The sequence below is a fragment of the Triturus cristatus genome, chromosome 4_1 (genome assembly GCF_964204655.1).
Source record: "Triturus cristatus chromosome 4_1, aTriCri1.1, whole genome shotgun sequence".
Lineage (NCBI taxonomy): Eukaryota > Metazoa > Chordata > Amphibia > Caudata > Salamandridae > Triturus > Triturus cristatus.
Genome location: NC_140585.1, coordinates 854,312,557 through 854,329,725, shown reverse-complemented (window position 1 = coordinate 854,329,725; position 17,169 = coordinate 854,312,557). Strand labels below are relative to the sequence as shown.

At 44.2% G+C, this 17,169-nt stretch overlaps 1 protein-coding gene across 2 annotated transcripts in view; it reads right to left on the bottom strand.

Moving 5' to 3' along the window:
* The window catches only part of PRKCQ (protein kinase C theta), a 549,254-nt gene extending 535,177 nt beyond the window's left edge, over nucleotides 1–14,077 (bottom strand). The window contains exon 1 of one of the 2 annotated variants that reach the window (XM_085653544.1): nucleotides 13,963–14,077. The gene's annotated coding sequence lies outside the window, so the exon portion shown is untranslated. Of the gene's footprint in view, nucleotides 1–13,867 lie in introns of both variants that reach the window. The other variant, XM_085653545.1, reaches the window with a different exon arrangement.
* Nucleotides 14,078–17,169: the final 3,092 nt, after the last annotated feature.

The window sequence follows — 17,169 nt, the reverse complement described above, 5'->3', positions numbered from 1 at the left end:
GTAGTCAAACAGGGCATCACGAGGCTGGATACCCTCTTTGCAACGTACAGCTGAAAGGATTTGGTGTTGAAGAAAAGCTCTAAACTGTAGCAGCCTGAATCTGTGTAACAACACACCTTTGTCGGATTGACTTGGGCAGGGTTGTGCTGGTCCTCTGGGTGTCTTTGGAGCCAAAAAGTCCCAGGTTTTTCAGGATGCTATGAGGAGTACACTTAGAAACTGCTAAGGGTTTCAGGACCACAGGAACAGCACTTGGGGGCTAAAAAGACCCACTCCAGGAGACACTACCAGCAAGTTCCAGGGCAGGTTCAATTGAAACAGTTCAGATGAGCTCTTCAGGAAAAGGAGCTTCTTGCAGCTTGTTGTAGCCCCGTAGCTTAAAATGAAGTCAGCCAAGTGACTCTCTGAGTCCATTTCTTTGTCCTGGGTACAACTGGGAGAAGGTCCAGCCTTACAGGTCTTAACAGCAGGAGCACTCCTTCTTCTGTCTTCCATAGGTCCAACATTATTCTGAAACGTGTAACAGGAGGTGCCACATTTATGCCTGTCACTAGTCTATGGGTGGGTGTACTCCTGGCCCCACCCTAACCAATAGGGAAAACGTCCCCAGGTATACCCTACTCACCTTTGCAGCAGTTCATGTGTGCTCTACTGCAAACACTCCCATATGCCCCTCTATGGCCAAATCCAACATTTTGAAATCCTTTTCCCCTAGTGCAGAGGATGTGTGCCCAACCCAGAGGTGTGGACGGGGAAATGAGCAACCACTGCTCTGTGGTCACTTCTAACCTATTCTGGGGCACCTTCTCTCCTACTGGAATTTGTGCCTTTCTGACTGGGAGAATAAAAAAGGGCCCTGCTCTGGTGTCAGCTAACATTTGACTGTGAGGCCTCTTTGGGGTTAATTGAGTTACAGAGCACAGCCCAGATGGTACAGAACCACCTCCACACACCAAGGCCTTTGTTTGGCCCTGAGACCAGGGCCGGACTGGGAACCCAAAGCAGCCTTGGCAATTTTGTCAGAGCAGCCCTCCCCTGCGGGGTGGCTGCCAGGGTGAAGCACTGCTGCTATTTTTTTTTTACTGGGGGCCGATATTGCAGCACCTGCAGCACCGCAAGCCAAACCGGACCCCACCTCAGCAAGAATGCCCCGTCACCCTTCTAGCCTCCTTGGGGAAACGCCTGATGCCTGCTACAGCCAGTCCGACCCTGTCTGGGATCAGTTTTCACACCTAATCGCAGGGGCTATTCAGCTGGCAGGTGACGGAGCTCATGCTAATGGGCATCCAATAGCTTTAAGCAGGGCAAAATTACCTTTCGAACCTAAACTCAATCGGTTCATGAAACTTCTGAAAAGGGCACTATTCTGACTTGCTTACAACTGAACTACATATAGAAAGGGTTGGGGTTTGAATAATATCGTACATGGTTACCCTTTTTCTCTGAATGGATTATAACTTCCATTGCTTCATTTTTAAAAGAGTCTGTGGCAGGGCCAAATGTTTTGCTGAGAATCACACAACCAGCATTAATGAATGTGGGCATGCCAAATACCACTGCTGCATAGTCTAGATTGCCCCTTATGCTTCTTACCATCAGGCCCTCCATGCCTTCTTATCTCACTCCTGCAAGTTCATGGTTTTTCTGACTTTCTCTTCTCCTTTCCCCCTTGTGTGTTTTCCCTTTGTTGCTCAAAGTCTCATGAGGAACAATAAGTTCCAGTCCTCAAATATGAGTGACTTGAGTCCCAACTCCAACCACTGACCAAATTAATCACTGACTTCCCCCTTTTCCCTGTCTAAGCAGTATTTTCTAGATGACTTTCTCTGTTCGGAAGTAACTGTTTGGCAACATGTATCACAGCAGAAAACCTCTAAACAAATACATTCAATTATGAGTATGCTCACAATGTTAAAGTGGCCAGCAGGGCCAGACTTACAATCAAAAGCAGTCTTCGCAAAAAATTTCAAAGCAGTCTGCTTCCTTTCTCCCCTCTCACTATCTATATCTCATTACATACATCCATTCTCAGTTGCTCTCCTCTTCTTTTCTGATCTCTCACTTTCTCTCCCCTGAAGCCCTAACTCTGCCTTCTTTAATTAACCTTGTGGTGCTGGAAAAATTGACAGAGGCGCCAGCAACAACAACCCTTCAAAAACGGTCTTCTAATTATGCGAGTCACCCAACCCCACTCCCCCTACAGCTTTTGAAATGTCGATGTGATCAATGTCCAGTTCAGTCCTGGTGCCCAGGAATAACTAATGTAACTCATTTTAGTCTTTACAATGAATTATAAGAGCTAGGCTTTTGTGCAAAAAGTATTGACTGCACCACAACCTACCAGTTTTGCCAGAACAGTTTTTGGTGTGGGGATATTGGCATCAATGTTACATCACGGAGGTCATAGGGATTGTTAAAAATCTAAGCATTACACAAAGAACAAAAGTAGCATATGAGCCACTCAAATTCAGCAGGAAAGTGGGAAGGGTGTGATATGTAGCCGGTGGTGCATTTTGGAGCACACTGTTGCAAATAAATTACTAGAGCATGGTGTGGCAGCGCACTGTGATTTACAAACAACATATTTAAGATTGAAGTGGCCTCAAAATTTGAACTGACACAGTTTTACTGATAAAAGTATATAGAGCAAAAACCATAATGTGTGGAAATCGGGTTTCAGCAAATCATTTGCACATCACCTTATAAAGTGTCTTCATTTATTTTGATCCTAATAAAATGTTTACTTCCATCACTCTTCAGAATTACAATGCTTCATTTGTCATTTACCAACTGCTAAGTTTTGAAATTTTCGTACAGTTTATTTACAGGTATTGAAGCGTTCTGTCTCAGAAACATTCTACAGCCTTTCCTTTCACAGTCCCTGATAGTTCATTTTACAAAATGCTCTAATTTTGTAGTCAGAGAAAGAATGTGAGCACCAATTTACAAGTTTAAAAAATAACCCTGACATTTGACCTCTGTCTTTGAACACAAAGCAAATATGACAAGGTAAAAACAAAATTTAAAGTCATCTTTATTGTTCATTGTTCAGACATTGCCGTCGCCATCCCCGAAGGATACAAAAAAACACACCGAGACAGGACCAAAAACACAGAGGTGGAATTGCATGATCTAGAAGGACATCTTCCCAGAAGACCGGAAACAGGCGGAAGTGAGACCCATCCTAAAACAAAGCTCTGCTAACTCTCCCTGCTCCTATTTCCACCTAAGATCCTTGAGAAGGGATCAACAAGCAACTCACTCACCACCTGGAGCACCTTGACCTCCTGTACCCCTCACAATCAAGATTTTGTACCAACCACAGCACCACGACGGCCCTTAAAGCAGCCGCCGACGACATCAGGGCCCTCATCCTCTTGAACCTATCAGCTGCTTTCCACACGGTCTCCCATCACACGCTGATCGTCAGACTACACCACATCAGGATCCAGGGACATGCCCTCAAATGGATAGCTTCATTCCTCTCAAGAGGAACCCAAAGGATCCGTCTCCCACCATTCACATCAGAGCACAAGGAGATCATCTGCGGTGTTCCCCAAGGTTCATCACTCAGCCCCACCCTCTTCAACACCTACATGACTTCCCTGGCACAAGGACTCAACATCCTCTCATACACTGACGACACTCAGCTCATCTTCTCACTGACCGAATACCCCTACACCGCCAGAGCCAACTTCCACACCTGCATGATGGATGTCACCAAATGGATGAGAGACAACTGTCTGAAACTCAAAACGGAAAAGAGTTTCAAACGGACTTCAATCTGGAATGACTCATTGTAGTGATTGCTACTCATCCTGTATAGCTCATCCTCTGCTGTCACCATGTGGAATGTTAGTATTCATGATGACACATTAGAATGTTGGATTCCTAGCTCTGTGAATTCAGTTGGGAGCTTGGGGCTGAGCTGTGAGGAGACAGCTCCTGGTGGGGTTTTTATTTCCATCTTTCTTCATCTTGATACCTTGTACCATCTACATAAATAAATACTTATTCTACAAGAACCTACGTGGACCTGACCATCATTTTACATTACTACAATTTTGGCGACGTTTTGGGCATTTCAACTTTATTCTTACTTCAAAGTTCAAGCAGCAACAATTGGACTTTCTTCAACAAGGTAAACATTTAAGTTTTAATTTCTTCAAGTGACTTCCTAGCATACTGGCAACCCAACTACAGAACCCCACCAGTGACCATTCAATCAGTCGCCCTCATCCCAACAAGCCAGTCCCTGCTGCACAGTCCTGCTGTAACTTCCTGCTAATTTTAGACGCTAGTTCAAGTCTAAGTTCCTGACTTCCAGTTCCCTAACATCTCTTCGTCACTGACGTCCCTATTTTACCTGTGTGCCTTGAGCAACTTTCTACCTGCCATTCCAAATTCAACACCTCCAAATATAATTTTCAAAGAGATGCAGTTGGCCTGATCACCCTGCTGTGTTTTTTCTGGACTTTGGTAGCAGGTTTGGCTCTTCATTCAGCGAGCGCAGTCTGAGTTTATTAGAGGGCTGCAGGTGGGGGCTGTGATGGTGATTACATTTTCCTTCTATCCTTCTAACAAGCGCCATTCAAAAGAACTATTTTTGTTGGGATCCTGTTTCATGACCTTGGGTACACGCTTAGACTCTTTATCTGATTGTGCGGCAGTTTTTGAAACATTTTCGGTATTTTTAATAATATTAAATATGGGCCTTGGATTAATAATTTTCTGTAAGCAGTTCAACCGCCCTCTTTATTTTTGAAAAACAGCATGCGCCAAGCTTAGCGCGCGCTCTTACCTTCGTAGTTCAAGACTCAGCCGCAACAATGCTTCCTTCAATGACGTACCTTTTTCTCCGCTTTGGATGCTGCCTCCGTGTCAGTGGAGCAACGCTTGGTGCATTTGACTGCCTGAAGCCATCCTGCACGGCGTGCTTTACGTGCCGCCATCTTGTGGTTGACACCTTCTACCATACTTATTACTTTACACTTCTTATTACAAATCTAGAAGATATTTTTTTCAATTGCCAACCGAGTTTTATTTTCAACGGATGTCAGGCAGTTTCATCGTCAAAAAGACCGAAGGTACATTATTCAAGTTCTGTCACGCTGTGAGTTCGTCAGAACAATCATCTCACTCAGGATGTCCAAAAAGGATGTGTGATTCAGCGATTGTGTCATTTTTCCATGGCATTTTCTTCGTAACAACTGCAAGTCATTTCATCTCTGTGCTTATAATTGCTGCATTGATTTCACGACCTTTATTTAATTGGAAATTGGGTCATGTTCCTAAAACAGTTCTGCTTTGTCGTTTTTATTACAAGGATGTTTATTTTTTGTCATAGTGAACATTATTCTTTTAACTGTGTACAGTGCGTCACCTTCTGGGTTTATTTTGAAACTGTTTACTCTTTATTGCTTAACAAGTTTTTTCATTCTAGTGCACACTCGGGTACTAGGTCGAGTACCGGTGTTATTAGTTCTTGCTGGATTTAGTTGTGATAGTTTCTGCATTTTCATGTTAGAATTTTTTCCAGTACATCATTTATTTCGTCATACTGTGCTACTCATTTTAAATTCATTTCCACTTGCATTTTCGTTGTGTTCAACGTTAATGTTGATAATTTATTATCACCACCATAATGTTCTAATGGTTTCAGGTGTTCAATGTTTTATTCATTCAAATGTTTGAGCGAACCTTCAGTTTCTTTGATTCCTATTTTGTGAATGATGGTTGTACATGTTCATATTCTTTAAGAATGTAATCTCAAGCTGTAATGTTTGGTTCTGATTTCAAAATGATTCATTTCGCAGTTCTGCTGTTCAAGTTATAATGAATTTTTTCATATTTATGCATTTCTAATGAAAGTGCGTACATGTTTTTAAGGGTAATTGCTGACGTCAGTTCTCAGTTTTTGTGCACAATACCTTTTTCTGATTTTCAGGAGCTCTATGGTTTTATCCTATTCGTATGCCAGTTTTCTACTTTGCGCAAAGGTTTTACTTCATGAATTTTCCTGGCAATTGAGGTTTTATTCTAATTAAGTTCGTACTCCAGTGTTATTCCTGAGCTTTATTTATTCTTCTGTTAGGAGTACTTTTTCTTCCATTATTATAGTTGTTATTTCTGCTCTTGTTTCTGACGTTCATTGGTTTTCATCTCCACTCCTGTATGGCCAACAGTTGTGTTGTGGATGTAACTCTCAACTTTGCGTCGTTTTCTTATTTTTGCTATCTTTTATCCTTTTTACTGTGTGATTTCCTCTTCTTTTTGTGTCATTTTTAGGGAGAAGATGTGTTCTATCTCTTTCTATCTCCTATACGTTCCATCTCGTATGTGTTCTATTACCTTCTATCTACTATATGTTCCATCTCTTTTCTCCTTCTTTATGTTCTTTCTTGTTCGCTTATCCTCTATTCTTCTATTATGTTAGAGTATCTTTTTTTCTTTAATTATATTTGTTTTCCCTTTTCCATCTTCCTTTCTGCCTTGTAATTTCTCTTTTTTCGTGATGTCCCTATCGTACTCTGTGTATCCTCTTTCTGATGCTATGTGTACGTTGTACATTTTAGTTGTTTTTATAAAAGGTATAAAGGGGAAGATGTGTAGTGATTGCTACTCATCCTGTATAGCTCATCCTCTGCTGTCACCATGTGGAATGTTGGTATTCATGATGACACATTAGAATGTTGGATTCCTAGCTCTGTGAATTCAGTTGGGAGCTTGGGGCTGAGCTGTGAGGAGACAGCTCCTGGTGGGGTTTTTATTTCCATCTTTCTTCATCTTGATACCTTGTACCATCTACATAAATAAATACTTATTCTACAAGAACCTACGTGGACCTGACCATCATTTTACATTACTGCACTCATGGTGGCCAGCAAGTCTCGGCCCACCACCGGGCCCCAACAGACCACGCCCGCAGCCTCAGCATGATCCTGGACAGCAAGCTCCTGATGGAAAAACAAGTCAACACAGTCTCATCGGACTGCTTACACACCCTCCACATGCTCCGCAAGATCTTCATGTGGATCTTTGTCAACACCAGAAGGACTGTCACACAGGGCCTCGTCACACGCAGGCTGGACTACTGAAACTCAATTTGCATAGGAATCACGCCATGCCACCTGAATAAGCTGCAGACACTACAGAACGCATCAGCAAGACTCATCCTCAGCCTGCCCAGCAAGGACCCACATTACACTCCCCCTCAGGAAACTACACTGGCTCCTGATACAGAAGAGATGCCAGTTCCAGATGCTGACCCAAGCAGACAAAGCCCTTCACAAAGAAGGGCTAGCACACCTCAACAAACGACTGACCTTCCACTAACCAACTAGACAGTTTTGGTGTGCCTTCCGCTTCCTCTCAGACACCCCCTGGATCCACCAAACCAACAGCAGAGGATGCTCCTTCTCGGACCTGTGAGAAAGTGCCATCTTTCTTGCATGGTATGCCCCACATTTTGCTGAATTGCTGATGTACTTTGACTGAGTGTGCCCTGGGCTCCTGCCAATCAGGTACCCAGGGCCTATGTTCCCTCCCTAAAACTGTGTTGAAGCCTAAACCCAATTGGCATCTCTGGCCACATGTCAGCCCCTGGTAAATGGTACACTAGGTACCCAGGGCCTTGTGACCAGAGAAGGCCTCTAAGGGCTGCAGCACTTATTGTGCAACCCTTAGAGGCCCTGTACCCTGACACACACACACTGCCCTTGCAGGCTGAGTGTCTGGGTGCCGAACAAAACAGAGAGTCGACATGGCACACATCCCTGTGTGCCATGGTCACAACACACACTGCCCTGGCATACATCAGTCACCCCTCTAGCTGGGTTCCCTATGCCAGTGGTGTGGGTACAGGTGCATGAGCCCTGTGCCCCTACAGTACCCAGGTCCATTCCTGGGCACTGTAAGTGCAGTGCTGCCAATAAGAGTATATGGTGCTGGGAGGTCGTCAACACGAACTCCACAGCACCATGATGGCAGCACTAAAGACTGAGAAGTTTGGTATCAAACTTCTCAGCACATTAAACCCGCACTGATGCCAGTGTGGGATTTAATGCACCATGCACGACAGAGGGCATCTTAGAGATGCCCTCTAAACCTAACCTACAATCCACGTCTAGTCTGAAGGCTGCCACACAGCAGACATGTTGCTGGACCCCTGGGTAGAGAGCCATCTGCTCTCCTGGGCCTGCAACAATGCACATCCTGGGCGAGGTGCTAGGTCTCCTCCCCCAGGATGGACAGGGGAAGCTTCAAAGGCATGCCGCCTTTTGTGAGCTTCTCAAGGCCACTTGCTGCACTCAGCAACTGGCCCCTACCGGTTCTGACCCCCACTCTGGCGGGACGACTGTCCGGAAACCCCAAGGAAGGAAAGGGGGTGTGCCAGCCTCTGCCAACCCCACCCCTCAGGTGGGGGATTCGACGTGAAGCACATCTCCGGGCTCTCGCAATCTTGAAGATGGGAAGCCCTGCCCAATCAGGACTAGGCTACTGCCCCCCTCCCACAGGAGAGTGGCAGGATAGGGGGTGTACCCACCCCAGGAAAAGGAACCCATTGGTCCCTGCCCTTTACCTACCTGAAACGCCCCTAAATTTAGTATTTAGGGGCACCCTGAACCTTCCTTCCGCAGATCCAGATTTCGAAACAAGAAAGAAGAACAAGGAACAAGAAGACCTGCCTTGCAGCTGCTAACAAGAGGAAGACACCAACTGCTTTGGCCCTGCCCTACCGGCCTGTCGACCCTCGAAACGGCTCCTGCTAAACCCCGGCATCTCCAGTGGTCAGCAACCTCAAAAAACCTGGAGGACCTGACTGCCTTGTGACTCGGACTACCTGGGACTCCCACGAGCAGTGGCACTGCTCAAAACAAGTAACTGACCTCTGGCATCAGCCAGGAACCGCGAACCCTGCACACTCTGCCCCCGCCAAGCCTGGCCTGTGCCGGAGTGGACAAAGATCTCAAGGACGTCCCCCCGGCGACTGTGACCCCGAATCCAACACCCAAGGACCCACCTCGATGCCCCTGATGACGCCTGCAGCCTCAGAACCAGGGACCCCTCCAACCGGGGACCAGCAGAGGGTAAGATTTCCTGACACCAAAAGGCACCCCTGCACCCGGCACCCTGCGGCCCACTGTGCCCAACTCCTGGGTGCCTACCTATACTCCAAGTACCCAACTTACCTCTCGAAGTGGTGGTCGCACCTGAAGAATCTTCGTCCCGAGCTTGCAGCCTTTGTTCGTTCTTGAGCTTCTCCATTGCAATCCATTGAGCGCCCGACGGCTCAATGGATTGCAATGGACCCATGGAATGCTCAAGCACCCTACACCCAGCCGCCCGAGTGCCCCTGGCAGTGCAACCTCTACTCTAATCTACTTCCCCATTTGCCCTGAGCAAGTGACTAGAAGCCCAGCTCCCACAGCCGCGTGGCCTGCTAACCAGCAGCCACCAACCAAAGGCCCCCTTCCTCCCATAGGATAACATTGGGCCTAACTCACTCTGCACCCGGCTGCCCCTGTGCAGCTGAGGGTGTAACAACTGTACTTACCTGACCCTGGGAGACCCCTGAGTCTATGCCCAGAACCTTAACTCTGCCAGTCGAGTTCTTACCCACAAGCCGATAACACACTTTTCTTCCATAGGGTAACATTCACTGGTTTCACTTGGAAATTCTTCAGTGTCGAGTTTTGAAACTTTAAAATATTCATCTAAAATCAGCCGAATTACGAAAATGAATTTACTCACATAATATCAGAAGAGATCCCAGTGCTGGATCTTGGTGCCCAGCACTGACCCTGAAAAGTAATTACAACTGTACTTACCTAAACTTGGTTTTCCTTCCATAGGATAACATTGCCTGGTTTTCACCAGAATTTCTTGTAAGTGTCGATTTTACAAACTTACAAATATTTGTTAAAAATCGCCTGTATAACAAAATCACATTCTTTCAACTGTTTACAGGAGATGCCCCAGTGCTGTATCCAGGATCCAACACTGAGTTAGAAAAAGTAACAATAACCCCACTTACCTGCTAAGTGAATTTCCTCCCATAGGATAACATTGGTGATTCTATGTGAAAAAGTTTCTGATTGGTGATTTTATGTGAAAAAGTTTCTAAGTGTCAACTTTTAAAATACAATAATATTCCTTAAAAATCATAACTGTAACCATAACGTTTTTAATCAACTGTTTACAGGAGATATCCCAGGACTGAATCTAGGATCCAGTCCTGTGGTAAGAAAAGTAATCCAAAAAGTAATCTATTGCATTTAACTAAAAATTCCCCTTGAGCTCAATGTATAATTGTGTTTGAAATTGTGTTACCTATTGCAACTGTAACATTGCATTCAATAGTCTATTGCCTATTGAAAAGTATTTATCTAAAGCATCTTATTCTGAGAAAGTATATTTTGATACCCATTGTTGGTTCTAAAATAAAACAAGCATGTATTTTTATATACAAACCATTGGCCTTCATTCAGTTCTTGAGTGTGTGAGACCATTTGCTGACTGAGTGTGTACAACAAATGCTTTACACTGTCCTCTGATACTGCCTTAATGCTCGACCAAGCCACCACTTTAGAGAGTAGGGTTATATCTAACTTTAGCCTCTGCCAAACCTCTGGGGACTGTGGACTCTGTGCATACTGTACCTATTTTGGAACAGTATATACAGAGCCACTTTCTTACGGCACCTGGCAGCTAAGACATGGAACTCCCTTCCTCTGCACCCCATGGCTCCAGAAATTCAGGAGAGATCTCAAGACCTGGATATTGGAATGCAATATACCACCATGCAATAGCTACTAGCCCCTCAAGACCCTAATGGGTGAGTTGGCACACCCTATAAAGGTTTGATTGATTGATTCACTTTTTGAATTCCAGCATGTTTATTTTTGGGGTGCTACAGCACCCCCAGACCCCAACTTCTAGCACCTATGTAATCTACGTAAAACAATAGAAACACAATCAACGCTGGATCCCGTTTTCCTCTTTCCTTGTGTGCCACCCTAACATGCTTAATAACTAACAGGAGCTGACCCTAACCTCTACAGAAGTGAATGAACAATACCCGAGTCCATGGGTCATGCAGGGCTTAATTGTGTTTCGAGTGAGCGAAGTACCTGCACCTGGCCCAACACACCTCGGGACAGTAATTTCCTTCAGCAATGATCGGATATTTATTGCGCAAACACCTACCTCACAGAAGGGCTCCTAGTTAGGCTGGCTCGCAGGTTGAAGGGGGCGAAATTTAATTGGAAGCTAGACTTCAGAAACTGACACCGCAGCCACCTGGATTAGTCTGCCCAACAAAGACATTGCCTTTCACTCTTTTTCTTGTTCCTTGGCCTTTTAAGCTCTTGATCATTCATGATTAGGCACAACATCCCCCTCGTTTCTGAGACTTTATTCCCCTTAAGTGAGGGGCACCTTTACCATCTGATTTTGGATCAGGGGTGAAACACAGGCCCGTGCAGCCCAGGTGTGGAGCCAATCTTTCAAGGGCCCCCCTTCAGCCCCGGGTCAATGAATATTTGTGAGGTAAGCGAGACTCGAGTCCCTCATCACATTCTGCAAGAGAGCCCACCATGTTCCTTTATGCCACTGTATGGCTCTCAAATTGGTAGACAGTGAGGCTTCTCAGAATTAAATCCATTCTTCTGTTTGTGTCCCATGTTGGCACCCCAAATGAATGGACAGGCTCTAACTCCCTAGCAAAACACTACACTTCTATACCCGACAATGTACTAAAGTGGGCATGGAGATCACCCTTTGCATCAATACTGGGGTTACAATCCCGCTACTCTGTCATTCACTGATTGGCAGCCCTGGTAGGGACCTGATCTGAGTCATCCACTCACTGCTTCGTGAGACTCTGTGGAAAGTTGGTCCCCCTTGAGGTCCTCTCCCATTTTCAACATTAGCCAATGCTGCAGAGGTGGGTTAGAAAATAGGGTGGAACCAGGGAATCTGTCCGTTTGGGTTGGTGAACAGTCTTGTGCTGACCAGCCAAGCGTTGGTGTGGCGATTGGTCCTCATTCTCCTGTGAGGATCCATGCCAAGTTGGGCCCTCCTGTAGGATAACTTAACTCCATTTTGCTTCCCGTTGCGGCAGTCAGGGCTCAGTCTCTACACCTAGGGCTAGACCAGCCTACCAGCTCTTTGCTTGCTAATTACACTTATCTAGAGCATTCATACTTTAAAAAAACACATAGGCCCACAAATTCAGAGGCCGAAGCAAACAGAGCCTGATATACCCTGTCACTAATCCAGCTCAGCCCATCCCCACTGTCTGCAATGCCTTAAAACGACCCTAACGGAAATCTGTATTTTTGCAGATAATGCACAGGATTTGACTCTCACTCCAGACATTCACGCATATCACACAATTGCAACAGGGTCTTCAACAGAGCATCAGCAACAAAACCACTTATATTATATGTCAGAGTAGGGATTGTAGCGGGGAAAATGTAAAGATGATTGTGAGACTATAGTTTTACCAAAGCATGCTATGAATCTTCCAGATGAAGAGATGGAGGCAAAAACAGAACATGAATTTGCGAAGTCCATGCATGGACAGGGGAACAATGGTAAGGCAAAAACTGGAGACCATGGACAGTAAAACGGCAGACACAAGACACAATACACCAGTGAGTATAAATCTGCCATTAAATTCGAGGATCTAGAGTAAATTTCTCTTGGAATTTTTGATCAGGGCTCAAACAAAGGTTTAAAAATGCACTGACAGGGATATAACACAACAAAGGGACATATTTACAAGGGCTTTATCTCCGCTTTTTTGGCTTAAAAAGCCAAAAAAGCAGAGATGAAACTATTGCCCTATTTACAAGAGGGTGCTAACATGCTTAATCGCATATTAGCACCCTTTTTCCCAATGCCTCCCTTTGCATCTCTATGCAAAGTGGGCGTCACTGGGCGTACCCCGGATGGACTACTTTGCAAATATCGCTGATGCTCACATCGCGATATTTACAAGGCTGCCCTAGCATTTTAGCACACGTTAGTTTTTGGAGAAAACCACTGTTTTCTCCAAAAACTAACGTCTGCTAAAATGCAGACTTACCTATCCCTAACATTGGGGTGGATTATGCTATCGTCGTTTTGCAGGAAACATCGCTGGAAAACCAGCAATGTTCCCTGCAAAACTGCGAGAACCTCGCTGTCTTTGGAATTTTTATCGTCCTGGAGAAACGCGTTGTTAATAACGTGCTACTAGAGATAGCCTGCAAATAACAAAATTATCGCTAAACACGGCCAGCAATAATTATCGCTGGCCGTTGATAATATGCCCCAAAATACATAAATTATGATACAACAATTAACCTTCAAATAAACGGCAAAAACCTAGTTCTGAACTGTACAACATGAAGGCACAGAGAAACAGCAGGGGCATCACATGGCTCTGTTTACAAAGAGACATGTTTAAGTGCTGTGGAGCCTGATGCTCATCACATGCTGCAGGCGCACACAAGGCTCTTTGACAGCAGTCCAGCAACACCAAATTCTTTCAATTCACAATTGTTCTTATGCTGTAGGACTGTGCGCAGGGCTGGATTTCAGAAATGTTCACATTCTATTGACCTCGGAGACTGAAAGGCCGAACCAGCCCCAGCAGATCGACACTTCCCCTTCCGGGTTACACAAAACTCTATGTAGCAGGAGATCACCCAAGTCAGTTGCCTTCCCAGTCATGTATGTACGTATGTTTTTAAAATATGTAGTTGAGAGATAGAGGGGCGTCATATAGAACAAGTATAGAAGTAGCAAGAACAAAAAACAAGCATGGGTTTGCACGCTGGTTTGTAAATAAAAAGAAAAGGAAAGTGCTGCACTGTACCTAGTTTCCAGTCAAGGATGGGTGTGGCCTTCTTCACTCTCCTCTGTGCGGTACAGGAACCTGTTGGGCATTGCTGTTTTGGAGCCAGAGCTTACCTGCTCTTATCTCTTCTTGCTAGTTGAACCCCGTGGTTTCCTCCAGTGTTCCGCTGTGGAGCTTCATCTGCTGCCTGCCAGCCCTCGAGAAACCACAATCACGGCCTGGTTCCAAGAAATAGCTTCGTACATTAACAGCGTCTTCTGATCAGTTTGAAAAGAATCCAACCAGAAGCTCCACCCTGTGTGCAGCTTCTCCTCTGTGCTTACAGTGAGAGCCTCTAAATGCTTTTTAGGTCTGGCTTGGCGACGCATTACCAATGTGACTATATGAAATAGGCACAGTGTGGGCTTTGTTACCATCCACAGCAGTAATACTCTCTTACCACATGCTGTTGTATAATTCTACCACCTATGGAGTGCTTGTTTTGTAATGATTAAGGCACTATTTTACAACCTGAAGATACACTGAACATCACACATTACATTATCTCATTGGTGCATTATATACAGATTTTTTGTTTCCACTTCAGCACAGTTGTTTAATGTTTTTGTGAGAACTCAGAGTGCAATCCAGACCTATTGGCTTTGACAATGCTTATTTTTTAGTAGGATGATATTTGGGAGATTTTAATGAGTTCAACTTTTTATTTCTACACCCCTACTAGTATGAACATTTCCTTGGTAGGTCTTTGATATTTTGTAGGTGATATACTTAGGTCATAATCCACCCATCTAAAGAAAAGTCTAAAAAATTACTTTACAGATACACGTCTAAAATTTGCATAGATTTCAGGTTTTTTGAGGCTCAACAATGATCAGCTATAGAAATCTACATCTTGCCCACAGCAAACAAGCAAACAAGCTCAAGTTTATTTCTAAAGTGCATAGTTAATTAAAATTGTTACACCATCAATACAACGTGATAATAATAAAATTAAGGAAATACAATGATAGAATTATAAATATACGGAATAGCCAGTGCATTGTAATTGTGCATTTATTTAAATTTAAACCATAAAATACATTTTAATATGCAATAAGTTCTCATCGAATAGTAAGAAATGAACTTCTCTGTGCAAAAAATATAATGGATTTAAATAGGTAGAGTCTATTTCCCCGCTATATTCTTTTTTATAGCTTCAAATATTTCTAAAAACGTTACCATCCGAATGTGAAGATATGTGAATTCCCTCTGTGTGTTGCTCCAACTTTAGTCTGCACTTCTGAATGTGGGGAGACCAATCAAACTGCTCCGAGAGTGTGACCCCTAAATAATAGTACATATGGACTTTCTCTAGGGGGACCCCATTTAAAATAGGGGTAGGAGCGAGTTGACTGGACAAGGGTTGATGACCATATACTTGGTTTTAGTTAGGTTAATTTCCATACCCCTCATCTTGCAGAATAATCCAAACTAGTCAAAATGTTTTTTGGTTCCCATTGGAGATTTTGAAATCAAAAGAGTATCATTTGCAAACAGGAGAGCTGGGACCCTCCTGTTTCCAATACGCGGGGCATCATTATCACACAGCACAAACTGAAGCACTACATCATTGATATACAAAAAGAAAAGGGTTGAGCCCAACACACACCCTTGCCCCACACCCTGAGTAAGAGGGATGGGGTATGTCAGTTCGCCCTGAGGGCCATATCTAATCTGGGCGAAATTATTGGAGTGAAGCCTAATAATGATATCGACTAGCAACTTTAGGACACCCAGTTCCGTCATGACCTTCCACAGTGATTCTCTGGGTACAAGGTAGAAGGTGTACTGAAGGTCCACAAAGACTACATATAGATGGCCTCCACCTAGAGTGACATATTTCCAGTGAATTAGTTAAAGACGAAACAACTGATCAATGGTGCTAATAACATCCCGAAAGCTGGCTTGCAATGGCGACAACAGGCCCACATTTTCCATCCAATCATGAAATCTATCCAACACAATCCAGCTAAAGAGTTTCTAGGAGCTGTCAATCAGGCGAATGGGCCTATAGTTAGATGGAAGAGACCTTAAGTGCTTTTTGAAAATCTGGATTTTCTCGACCCCAGCCCACGAAGGAGGCATATAGGAGCTACCCATTAGGACATAAAAATACAGAGCGCAAAATAAGGGCTTCAGATAGCCTTGTTTGCCTTAAAAAGATCCCCAGGGATCTTATCTAAACCAGGTGCTTTATTAGTGGTGATCTAATCTATTGCTTTATTGATTTCTCTGAATGCAATAGGCCTAGCATCTGGAGCATCTAACCCTAAAATAGTACTTTCATGAGTGGCACCAGCTATAATGCTAGCCCCTCTGGAAACTGGTGCCTGAACCAACTCGCTCACTGTAATCCATACCCACAGCATATGGAGAGACATCAGCTAAATAACCATCCCTTCTATCAACGGATGTCCTCACTAGCTCGCATTCAGAGTGATCTGCACCCACATTATGAGAGTACAGCTTAGAAAAGTGGTCGACACATACGGTGGAAAACATATTACTGTCAATAGGTGAGTTGACCTCATGGCCCTTGTTTGCAAGGATACACCAAAAGCAGCAGTGATTTTTCCCTTTAAGAGCAGCTAGCGAGGCCTCCCATTTAGCATACTTCCAATCTCTTTTAGCATTTAGTACCGTGGCTTTATAGGAGGACCTGGCTTCATGAATTAAATTCCTGTTGCCAACTTTAATGCATCGGCTAAGGCTCGCCTCACAATTTTACATGGTTTAGTGCACCTAGACACTCCTTAATCATCTTGGAAAGGGATCTAGACTTAGCCAGGAACAGATTTCTAAGGGAAGAAAAAAAGATGCTATGAATATCATTAATTCTCACCAGGGAATCGGATTACAGCAAATTTACTCCTGCAACCTGAACAGCTTCCAGGACAAAGTCAACAACCTCATAAACCTGCTTCAAAACTGCCAGAGATTCATCCACAAAGCTCTGCTTTATCCTGCAGCAGTTGCTTGTGGGGCTGAGCCTCGTGTCACAAGATTCAGTAAGGGAACTAGAAATGGTGGAACCCAGCGACCTCAGTGTGAGATCCAATATGTTATGATCACGGCTGTGTTGAGTATCACAAGCATATCGACCAATATAGGCCATCATCTAATGTCCAACAAAATATAACCAATGAGGCTTGACCTACCCTGATGATTAAAGGTGTGCATCCCCTCTTTATCTGACAGTGCTCTACCATTACAAGCCCGAAGGACATTATTCAGGGTAAAAGCGTTCAGCTATAGAGAGCAGTAGCTGTCCATTCCTTAAT